The following is an 11,791-nucleotide window of genomic DNA, read 5'->3' as shown; positions in this document are numbered from 1 at the left end:
CTGGCTCATTAAAAAAATTTTTTTATGTGTTCTTGTCTTTTCAAAATAGCCATAGCTCTTGATATTGGAGTTGTATTAAGGCTCTTTAAATCATTACAGGTGGCTAAAGGAACTAGGAACTCAGGTATTAATGTGCAAATTCAACTCCTAGTCCTCTTGGTACTGATTTTCACCATGTATTTAATGTAGACATTGGAGAAAATTTCTTCTGCAACTCTAAACTCTACACCTTCTTATTTATTTATTTACTTATTTTTTTTTACATCACAACATTGTTTATTATGTAAATTCTTTACAATACAAATAAAAAAATACAAAAGTGCAATATATGAATACAGTTAAATGCAGAATGGTGACATTTTTTTCTTTTCATTTCAAGAGACCATGATTACAATTTCTAGTAAAATAAAGAGACTGAACATGGGTAGAAGTAGGTTGGTCATTAGCTCCACAATTTTGCCTAGAAATGAGCTATAAATGCATACACCCCCCCCCCCCCGCTACTTACCATAAAGTGTAAAAAGGGAATTAAAGGAAAAGTTTTTTTGTTGGTTCCTACCATATGAAAGATGTTATATTCTATTTTAGCAGGGCCAATAATGGAAAATACCTAAATTAAATGTTATTACCAAAACGAAGCATCAATGAGATTCTGGCTAAAGAGGGCACTAAATGAGAATAATATATATTTAAAGAATTCAAAACAAACAAACAAAGGCTGTTATAAAAAAGCTTTAGGTGCATTGTAAGCATATAGGTTTTTTGTTTTTTTTTTCTCCATGTGTATTTTTAAACAATGAAAGTGTCAGAAAATAGGGTCAACTGTATTAGACTAAATTACATTATTGTATCGCTGCATTGGATGGAATCTTTGTATTATAATTATCATAGAGAAGCATAGTTTGCATCACATTATGGCAATTTATCCTCAGTGAAAACCTTTGAGTCCTTTTATTTTGGAATATTCTGTAAACAGTCAAACCACCAGAACATGATTGTACAATAGTAAAATGTTTTCTTGCATTCAATTAAAGACATCTGTTTAATAATAAAAAAAAAAAAAGTAGGAAAGGTACTCAGAGCTGTTAGTTTCTAAGTACACAGCACCCTAGACAATTCAAGGCATCTCAATCCTCATAAAGAACAACAACAAAATAATAATTTTTGTCATGCTGTCAAATTCATCATTAAGGATAAAACTGGTGCAAATTGATCAAATGGATCCAACAAACACTGATGTCCAAGCTGACATATAGGCAACTACATAACTGGTGGTCAATGGAGGTTTTAAAAGATCTTCCCTTTCTTCTTGTTCTTTTCCAAGGTTCTTGAAGAGGAGGGAGGGAGGAATCAGTGGGGGGAAAAGGAGAAACATCTGTATCAAAAATAAATAAATTAATTAATAAAAAATAAATAAAATATGTTGTTGGGCTTCCCAGTTTGCTTTCTCATCTTCAAACTGACCATGTTTTCCTCTAATTCCTTGTGCTGGGCTTGCAAATTCTTTTTCATTTGCTCATGGCGCTGTTGGAGCTCCGCTTCAGAGTCCTTCAGTTTCTGAACTTTTTCTTTGACCTTCATCTCAAACACCTGCTCTGTCTCCACCTTCTTCATCTCAGCTACATGCTCCCTTCTTTTTTCTTCCATTTGTGCCAGAGGGCTCATGACTTCAACTGTGTCATAAGTCACAGCTGCCAGTTTTCTTCTCCGGTAGTTCTCATAGTGTACATTATTAGTGATGCCTTTCAAGTCCTGCATGTGTTCTTATCAACATATTTCTTAGAATTGTGAAATTACAATGTTCATCATTTTCTTTTTAATTTTTTTCTGTATTGATTTTGGAGAGAGAGGAAGAGAGAAAGAGAGAGAGAGAGAAACATCAATGAGAGAGAACACCGACCAACTGCCTCCTACATGACTTCCCACTGGGGATCTGGTCCACAACCTGGGCATTTATCCTGACTGGGAATTGAACCAGCGACCTCTTGGTGCATGGATCGACATTCAACTACTGAGCCACACCGGTGGAGCCACAATGTTCATCATTTTCAACTTTAGCAACACCTCAAGGATACTGCCTTCGTCTGACCCTTTTGCCATTAACTTCAATGATAGTATTATTACCTACCACTGCAAAAGGTAAATGGTCCTTTATCTTTTTAGCAAGTTTATTTTCTTCTTCATTGTCTGTCTCTGGAAATTCATATAATTTAATTTTATGTTCTTGGGATTTCTTTCATGATCTGTTGTTTAAACTGCTGGCACTCCTCCGGTGTGTGTCTGCTTTGGCAGTAAGGGGGTGACGTTCACTTTTTCTTGCGAACTTTTCACAAACTCAATATCCAATGTCCTGAAGGAGCAATGAAGTATAAAACACTATATCCTGTTACCAGGCATCTGACGTCTGTTCACTGGAGATTCTGCATTTAGGTAGTCCTCAAATTTACTAAAAATGTAGTCGATAGCAGGCTGCCAGCAATTACTATTATCCACTGCATCTCCAACTCCGGGGGTATCAACAATTGTAAGCAGCAACTGAACCCCACCTTCTTTGATTAAAACTTTGGATTGTCCCACCTGCACAGTCTTTTTTATCCTATGGGAAGGACCTGGATACTCTGGAGAATACAAATCTGAGAAGAATAATGAGTGCGTTGATTAACGTTGACTTTCCCAATCCAGATTCACCCACAACCGTAAGTGTGGATTCAAACCCTCTCTTCACTGATTTTCTGAGTACTTGATTTGGGAGCTTTGCAAATCCCATGTAGCCTTCGAGGTTCTTCTGCTGAGCTACCGTGGTGCTGCTGCTGACGCTCCTCGCCCAGCAGAGCGGCGCTCGCGCGGACCGCCGTCCCTGCCCCTCTGACCGCCGTCCCTGCCCCTCCGCCACCAGCCGAGCGACGAGCCCGCTGGTTCCCCAACGCCGCGCGGCGTCCGTCCTTTTCATCTTTAAATCTTAGCCCTCAGAGTCAGTCTCTTCCTAGCAAAAGACGAAAAGATACAGTGTCTCTGTTTGTTCCCTTTTTTTTTATGCTCCACATCCAATCTCTCAGAAACTCCTATAATTTTTGCCTCCAAAATATCTAGTGAATTTGATCATCTTCTCCCATCTCCACTGCTACCCTTCTCATCTAAGTAATGATCTCTCGCGGGGACTTCTAGAACAGTCTTCCAACAGGCCTCTCTGTTTCCATCAGTGTCCATCTCCAATCTGTTTTCAAAGAACAATCATACTAATTAAAAATTTCATCTACGTATGGATATACCTATGTATGTATGGATCTGGGTATGCCATTTGCGAACTTAAAACCTTTCCCGAAAGTTTACTTTGTATTGAGAAAAAAACACAAAAAACAAAACCTGGATCCTTTACGATAAACTACAAAGTCACTGCTTGCCTCTCCAACCTTAGCTCCTCATTCCTTGACTACTGTGTTCCCGCAGCCTGGACACCTGTGTCAGACACCCAACTGTATTGGAACAACCATTTGTGCAGGCTGTTCTTTTCCCCTAAACTTCCTGTTTTCTATTTTCAAGGAGTTTCTCCTCATCCTTTCAGTTTCAGTTCAACTGATGCCTCCTCAGCATACCCTTCCAGTGCTGGTCTTAATCTGTGTGAGTCCCACGGTTTATTTTCTGTCCCTGTACCCTGTGGCTTTCGCCCATGAAGATTTTTACAATTTGAAATGTATGTGTATTTGTGAGGTGTCTTGACCATCTTTGTCTTTCACTGGTCTGGAAAGTCAGAGAGCTGGGTACCGTGTTTAGTTTAGTCACATAATAACCACTGTTTAGCACAGTGCTTTGCATACACTAATTATTCCAGAAACATCTATGTAGGATTTGACTTTTGTGTGTTGAGAACCACAATGCTCAAGCAGGATGTGTTGTCGTCTGGAAGAATGCAAAGCCAATTTAAGGACATACAATGTAATTCAAGGCGCTTTCTCATTAAATAGCGATTGCCACAACTTATTTCACTCTGGTAGAAAACCAAAGGAAGAGTAAGACTTTGTTCACAATAAAAACTATACCAAAAGTAGCATTATGATTAACATTTGAGATGGTATCTAATATATAATCCAAACTGATGATATTTAAGATGCTTATAAGAAAATCTAAACAAAGCAAATGAATACCATAAGCAAACAAACAAAAGAAACAAAAGTTAAATCGAAAGCCCTCTATTAGCAAAAGAAGTGGGGTGGTGGTAAGTTAGGTTCCTTTAACATTGTCATCTACTGCAAGAAAAGCATATTTACTGAAGTTTTTCAGAGCTTATGTTAAGGATTAGATAATATTGAGAAAGAATGGCTAACAGGTTTATTTTGTTTTGGTCTCCTGATTATTTTAGTAGGGGTGATTTCTATGATATTATATTATAAGTTGTCTTCATGGAGGCAGTTAGAAGCCTGGGTGCCATGGGTTAGAATAGAAACAGATTGTTGTGTATAGAGGGGAAACCTTTACTATAGCTTAAGGTTACAGTTGGAATATAGATTGAAATGCCCCTTTGTAAAGCCAACAATAATGACTTTACAATAGCGGTGCAATAATTCAACTTTTAATAAAAAGTAAGCTATTTCAAGGAAGAATTATAGAAAAAGTTAAATTTATTTTTAAAATAAATATGAAACATAAACCATATAAAACTGTTAAATATAATTCTAAATATTAGTTTAAAGTATAAAGACTATATATTTTTATGTTTCTTTATGCAGTGGTATAGTTAAGAGCTAAACATACTAGAATTCTTATGGAAGTATTTATTTCTCATTAATTAATAATGCCTTAGTCCATTCATTGTATCATCTGGGCTTGCTCAATTTTAATTAAACTATTTTTAATATGTTTGAATTAATAATAGCACAGTGAATATCAAGGAAATGAATAACTCTCAATCACTAGATAGAGAAAGAGGCAACACATTCGACATTCCAATTTCTTCTACACAGTGATTTTTCTTTTTGTATGTTGGTATTTTCCAAAGACAGAGTTTTAAGGGGATATATGCCAATCGTTGGGAAATACCGTTCAGTCAAAAGTTGCTTAGTCACAAAGAGAAGAGACCTGATTTTAAGCAAGCCTGGGGTCATTATGCTGCCAGAAGGCAGGTGGGGTAGTAGACAGCTAAGAGATGACAATAATGACTTCAGAGGGATGCTCAGACCAGAGTAGAGAGACCAGTGTGTAAGGTCAGGCCAAGAAGCTGAATTAATTCCATACAAGGTCCTAATCATGGGGAGATCAGCTATTTGAATGAAGAAGAAGATATAAATACAGTAAGAATTTAGAAGTGGGCCTAGGGGAATATTCTTTCAAATGAGTGTTGTGTCTCCCAAAGAAGTCTTAAAATCTGACAAAGAGTGATCCCCCCCCATATATGTTTGTACAGTATTAAAATCTATAAATTTGAATAGGTGAAATTAAGCTAGTCACTGAACCTTGTAGCTCTGATATGGAATGAAGAATTCATTGCATTTTACTAAGAGTTCAGTTTATTACCATTATATGTACAACTTGCAGTAAGTTTAAGTTTTGGCTTTTTTCACTATCTAAGGAATCTTGGACAAAGAATTTTACTTCTCTTGGCTGTATTTCCTCATGTGCAAAATGGAGTAATGGGTAGTGGAGAAGACAGCAAATTTGGATCTAGAGAGTAAGCTAATTATTTTAGAGCTCAACCCTGTGACTGAATAAACAGAAAATAAAACTGTCCCTTTCATCAGTTTTTACTTCATTTGAGTACCTATTAGTCAAACTAACATTTTTCATTTGTAAAATTGGGACGATATCTACTTGTACTGAAGGCATCAGCAATTCTGTAATGTACATCAAAGTCTTAATTCAGCAGCTGGCATATAGTATGTGTTTAAAAATTATGGAGAATGATTATTTTCACATTTTATTATTATTACCAATGTGAGAAACCTTTGCATCTTCAGAGGATTATAAAAACATTTCCATTTGGCAAATTATGTAGGAATAAGGGAAGAAGTTGTTTTTTGTGAAAAAAATTCCATTATATATAAAATACTCAGACACATTTCTCCATGATTCATTTGTGTGAGTAATTCACAAGGCCCTTTCACACAAACATACAGATATCCCACAGGCCTATAAAAATATACCAAACTGAACTTTAGAAAAATTGTATCTATGCTATACATATATAGCTATACTACACATATCTGTACTGGAGTTTACAAACTACTGTTTAAACCTAATCTCCACCTATTTTTTTGCGGGGGGGGGGGGGGCAAAGATATTGTATAATCATTAAAATGGCTTCTGAAATATATTTAAAGTTTACTCAATTTAAGTGTAGGATTTAAATTTTGACATTTAATTTCTTTTGAATATAATGTCTTTTGCAAGCTAGGAAAGAGGATCAAACTGAGGCAATCTAGTCCTCCAGGGATCCAGGCCAAGTCTGGCAGTCTTTAGCAAACTGTCATCATCATACAAGGTGTTCACAATGGGGTTATAAACTCTGAATTAAAATCACTTATCTACACATTTTCCTTAGGAAACAGCCAAAAGTCCAGTCCTTAAAGGCCTGATATAGAGGAAATCTTGACCTATAAAGGACAGAATGACCTAAATTATATGCTGGTCAATCTATTTGTGAAACAAATCAGAGGTGGTCAATGATTGATGAACAGAGAAAGTGTTTACATTTTGAAAGCTTGCTCTGAGGTTTAAAAAATTGCTGGTTGTTGTTAATAAGAAAGCAAGAAAAAATATTAAAGATGTGCCTCATTGATATTTGATTTTGCCAAGTACTTCCACTAGAACATGAAGTTCAGAGATGAGTATAGGGGATAAGATACTTAGATACTTTTAAATTAAATTACTTAGTAACAAGAAATTCGACATACTGCATTCTTCCACTTGCCACAAGAACAAACTGACAAGGAGAACTATTTAAAAGGGGAAATGCTCAACTCTAAAAAGGGTAGTGGCAACAACACTTCCTTCTACACAGCAACCTCCCGTTTATCCATATAGTTAACATTGCTATTGTTCCATGATACAGCTTTACATGGAAAAACTTGTCAGGGCCAGGAGATGAAAAATAGAGCATGTCCTAATTAGCTGATTGGAAGCTCAGTTAACATCTTTAGGATGGACTCATAAAATCTGGCCATTGTTTTATTAAATGTCTGCAAACTGCAGAATTCCTTAGCCCTCAGCCATCATTTCTGTTCAGTGTCTTAAAGCTGGGCTCAGTTTCATCTGACTCTTACTCAGGGCTGAAGTGGGTGCTAGTCATCAAAATGTGGAATGTCATTGTAGGAGTAATGCCAGTAGCCATTAGATGCATGGTAGGCACTGTGCAGGTAGTAAAATCCTGGCAAGTACAACAGGATGCTGATAATCTGTACGGGATGGCCCAGTCTGTCCCTACTTCTTTTCTGATATAGCCCACCAGCAGGAGGGCACCATGATGATGAGGAAAGCACCAATCAAAAATGGCTCTATAGAAGATGGCTGCGTAGGTATATGTGGTATCACATCCTCCCACAACTACATCAAAGTTACAACTAAACTACAGAACAACCATCATTCAAAATTGCCTGAAATAAAGCTGAATGGGAGTCCTGCAACTACGGATTTAGAGAAGCAGTCACATCCAGACTGGTAGGAGGGGTGGAGGCTGGACGGGCTGGTCCCACACCCACGTGTGGTGGATAAAAATCAGGAGGATACTTCGGCTGGGAAGGTCCTCCCTGAGGACTGAGGGGTCCCCATCACGCACCAGGAGTTCCGCTCAGGGTTCCAGTGCCAGGAAGAGAAGTCCCCATAACTTCTGGCGCGAAAAACCAGCGGGAACTGAGGCTCAGGGAGGCTGAGGTGGCTGGAACCTCAGGCAGCTCCTCTTAAATGGCCTGTGCACAGACTTATCAGACTCACTCCCTCTAAGCTTGAAGGGGACGCAGCTCAAGGGGTGCTAGAGACATACAGGGAAGAACTGAGCTATTTGGCATTGGAGCGAGGACTGGAGAGGGGGCTTTTTCCAGGACAAATGTGCTATCAGAGGTGTTTGTTCTTTTGGTGAGCCTTGCCCCCATATCTGGGACTCCAACAACCTGGCTCATATTGGTTGCCCCACCCTGGTGATTCCCTGAGGCCCTGCCCCACCCAACTTTCAGGCCCACCCAAGCTGTTGCCAGTTGCTTTACCATAGGAATGGCCTGTCCTGGATCCCGCTTCAGGTTTTCCTAAATTCTTTCAAACAAGCAGCATCTGGTCTCAGCTAGTCCCACATCTCTCATTAAGTAATACAAACACAGGGAGGCAGCCAAATGAGGAGACAAAGAAACAGGTCCCAAATGAAAGAACAGAACCAAACCTCAATAAAAGAACTAAGTGAAATGGAGATAAGCAACCTAACAGATACTGAATTCAAAATATTGCTTATAAGGATGCTCAATGAACTTAGTGAGAACCTCAATGAACTTAGGGAGGGCCTCAAGAGCATAAAAAAGGACCAGTCAGAAATCATGGATACACAGTTAGAATTGAAGGAGGCATTAACTGAAATAAAGAATAATTTACACAGCTTTAATAATAGAGTACGTAAATCCAAGGAGCAAACCATCAATTTGGAATACAAGGAAGCAAAAAATAGCCAATCAGAACAGCAAAAAGAAAAAAGAATCCAAAAACATGAGGATAGTGTAAGGAGCCTCTGGGACAACTTCAAGCGTGCCATCATTCGTATCTTGGGGGTGCCAGAAGGAGAAGAGAAAGAACAAGAAATCAAAAATCTGTTTGAAACAATAATGGCAGAAAACTTTCCTAACTTGGTGAAGCAAGCAGACATACAAGTCCAGGAAGCATAGAGAGTCCCAAACAAGATGAACCCCAAGAGGCCCACACCAAGACACATCATCATCAAAATGCAAACGGTTCAAGACAAAAAGAGAATCGTAAAAGCAGCAAGGGAAAAGCAGTTAGTTACCTACAAGAGAGTTTCCATAAGACTGTCAGCTGATTTCTCAAAAGAAACTCTGTAGGCCAGAAGGGAGTGGCAAGAAATATTCAGAGTGATGAAAACCAAGAACCTACAACCAAGATTACTCTATCCTGCAAAGCCGTCAGTTAGAATCAATGGTCATATAGTTTCCCAGACAAAAAAAAAAAAAAAAGCTAAAGGAGCTCCTCACAACCAAACCATTATTATATGAAATGTTGAAGGATCTTCTTTAAGAAAAAGATAAAAAATATGAACAAACAAAATGGCAATGAATACATATCTATTGACAATGGAATCTACAAACAAAATGAACAGGCAGAACAGAAACATTCTCATAGATACAGAGAACATTTTGTTGTTTGCCAGTTGGGAGGGGGGGTTGGGGGAATGGGTGAAAAAGGTGAAGGGATTAAGAAGAACAAATTGGTTGCTAGAATGACAAACCTCAAAGAGAAGGGGGTTGGGGGTGGGAAGAAATAAACCAAAGAACTTATATGCACAACCAATGGACAGAGACAACAGTGTGGGAAAAGGTGGGAGGCGGGCTGGATTGGGGAGGAGGGGATTCAATGGGGGAAAAATGAGGAACATCTGTAATACATTCAACAATAAAGGTAAAAAAACCCACAAAACTCAAAAAACAAACAAAAAATGGTTCTATAGCAATTACAGTGGTCTTTTTCAAATTTATTTTTTCCTTTATTCATTTTAGAGAGAGAGGAAGTGTGAGGGAGATAGAAACACAATGAGAGAAAACATCAATTGGCTGCCTCCTGCATGCCCCCCACTGAGAATCAGGCCCATAACCTGGACTTGTGTCATGACCAGGAATTGAACCGATGGCCTCTTGGTGCACGAATCCAAAAAATGTATACATACTTTAAGAGCTGATAACTCACTTAATATTCACTTTTTTTTTTTTAAGATTTAACTAATTTGAAATAATGAGTGAAGCCAGACTAAGCTTTAAACAAAGAACATTTATCCACTAGACTTGTTTATGGGGATACATAAAAGATAAACTTTATGGTACAAAACCAGCAGCAGTCCACAAATTGAGGACAGCTATTGAAAGAGAATGTGCACAAATACCGAACGAAATGATTCTTGGTGTTTGCTATCCCACTGCTTCGTGTCATTAGTAGCGCCTGGATCACAATGGTCATCAGTTTGAAAATGGGTGTTGACAAGAAAAATTATTCATTTCTGTAGATTCATTTAAGTTTTGAAAATGAACAATATGTTACTAAACACTGACTTCATAATCATTCAAATTGTGTGTACATTTTTGGGGAACACCCTGTATACATACATTATAAACATATGTTAGCAATAGTATATGTCTCTTTATATATCTAAATACATATACACAGAAAATGTAAGCATTGCCTTAACCATTTACCAAGCATTTTGCATGTAGAAACTTACATAATTATTATGTTTATTTGGCCACTAAAATTATATCCTTTTGTAGAGAGGAGAAAATTGAGGCTCAGAGAGATTAAGTGACATATCCAAGATAGCACAGTGAAAAAAGTAGCAGAGTGGTGCCTTGACCTCATGCAGTACAACCTCAGGGCCCAACCTGCTTAAAGCAAATGATGATGCAGCTTCATACAGGCCCTTACTGCAGGAAGTCCCATGTGGAAAGGGAGCCATGGGCATTTGTAACTACTTAGCTATGAATAAGGGCTCATGGAGGGGAAAGTGGTGTTTTGCTATTTAAGTCACTAGAAAAGGTGTGTGTGTGTGTGTGTGTGTGTGTGTGTGTGTGTGTGTTCTGGGGAGTGTGCTTTGATTTCTCAGAATCCCCAAAAGGCCATCTTTTGTTTGCTTCAAAAAGAAAGCACATTTGAAGCTTCGCTGTGTTGGCCATGCATTCACTCCAGCATGTGAACCTGTCAACAACTGTGATCACATGGAAACTGTTAGTTTAGTAATGCAACACTGAAAGTGGCAGGGAGCTAATTACTTTTTATAGGAATTGTAGGCAATTCTGAGCAGTAATGTAATGTACTTATATTTGGAAAGTAATTTTTAGAATTTCTGCCAGCATGTAACATTAACTATGTCATTTGGGGGCGTATTTTTACAACTAGATTAAGTTTACAAAATGAAGGTCCTCCTGAGTCTTTCCCAAGCACACTTTTGATAAAACTTGTTTTCATGTTCCAAAAGTTGTAGTTAGCCATGGACAACCAGGTACAACTCTTTTGGAAGTTGTATCACTGAATTCGTAAGCATTTCATCTGAAAAAGATGAGCTTTTGAATTTACAAATAGATAAGTATTGTTTAAGATAAGCTAATATTTTGTTAATAGTGCTAACAGATACTAGATTTGTACATATTAATTACCTTGGGTAGAGCTAGTTAGTTTTATAAATCCCTGGCATTGGCCCTATTTTGGGTGTATATATATATATATGTATATATTTTGGATGGTAATCTTGAATTAATTTAATATTTATTAGAGACTAAACTAACCTGAAAACCTTCATATTGCAAGAGATGAAGACACAGTGGATTCATTCTCATTATTCATGGTCATTATGTTCTATAAAGTCACTATGAACACTGGATTAGTGAATACCAAAGCATTGCTCCCGGGGAAATTCAGGTTTAGGTTAAGACAGAGAATAGATGGAATGATTCAACTCCTAGGGTGACTGGTACCTTTGAGCAGACACAGCACAGTTCTATATTCACAGGGAGAAGAAAATATCAGTAGCTGGGTAAGATCCAAATCTGCATTGAGAAAGAAGTTGACCTCACTTGGAATATGGAAGAGTCCAGATGAAGGCTGG

General features: G+C 37.8%; 1 pseudogene; it reads right to left on the bottom strand.

The window, feature by feature from the left end:
• Positions 1-1,287: 1,287 nt before the first annotated feature.
• Positions 1,288-2,950, bottom strand: LOC118616974 (annotated as a pseudogene).
• Between the last annotated feature and the right edge of the window lie 8,841 nt (positions 2,951-11,791).

Source organism: Molossus molossus, unplaced genomic scaffold (assembly GCF_014108415.1).
Source record: "Molossus molossus isolate mMolMol1 unplaced genomic scaffold, mMolMol1.p scaffold_m16_p_5, whole genome shotgun sequence".
NCBI lineage: Eukaryota > Metazoa > Chordata > Mammalia > Chiroptera > Molossidae > Molossus > Molossus molossus.
Note: the sequence above shows the minus strand (reverse complement) of the source record. Positions and strands in the feature narration are given on the sequence as shown.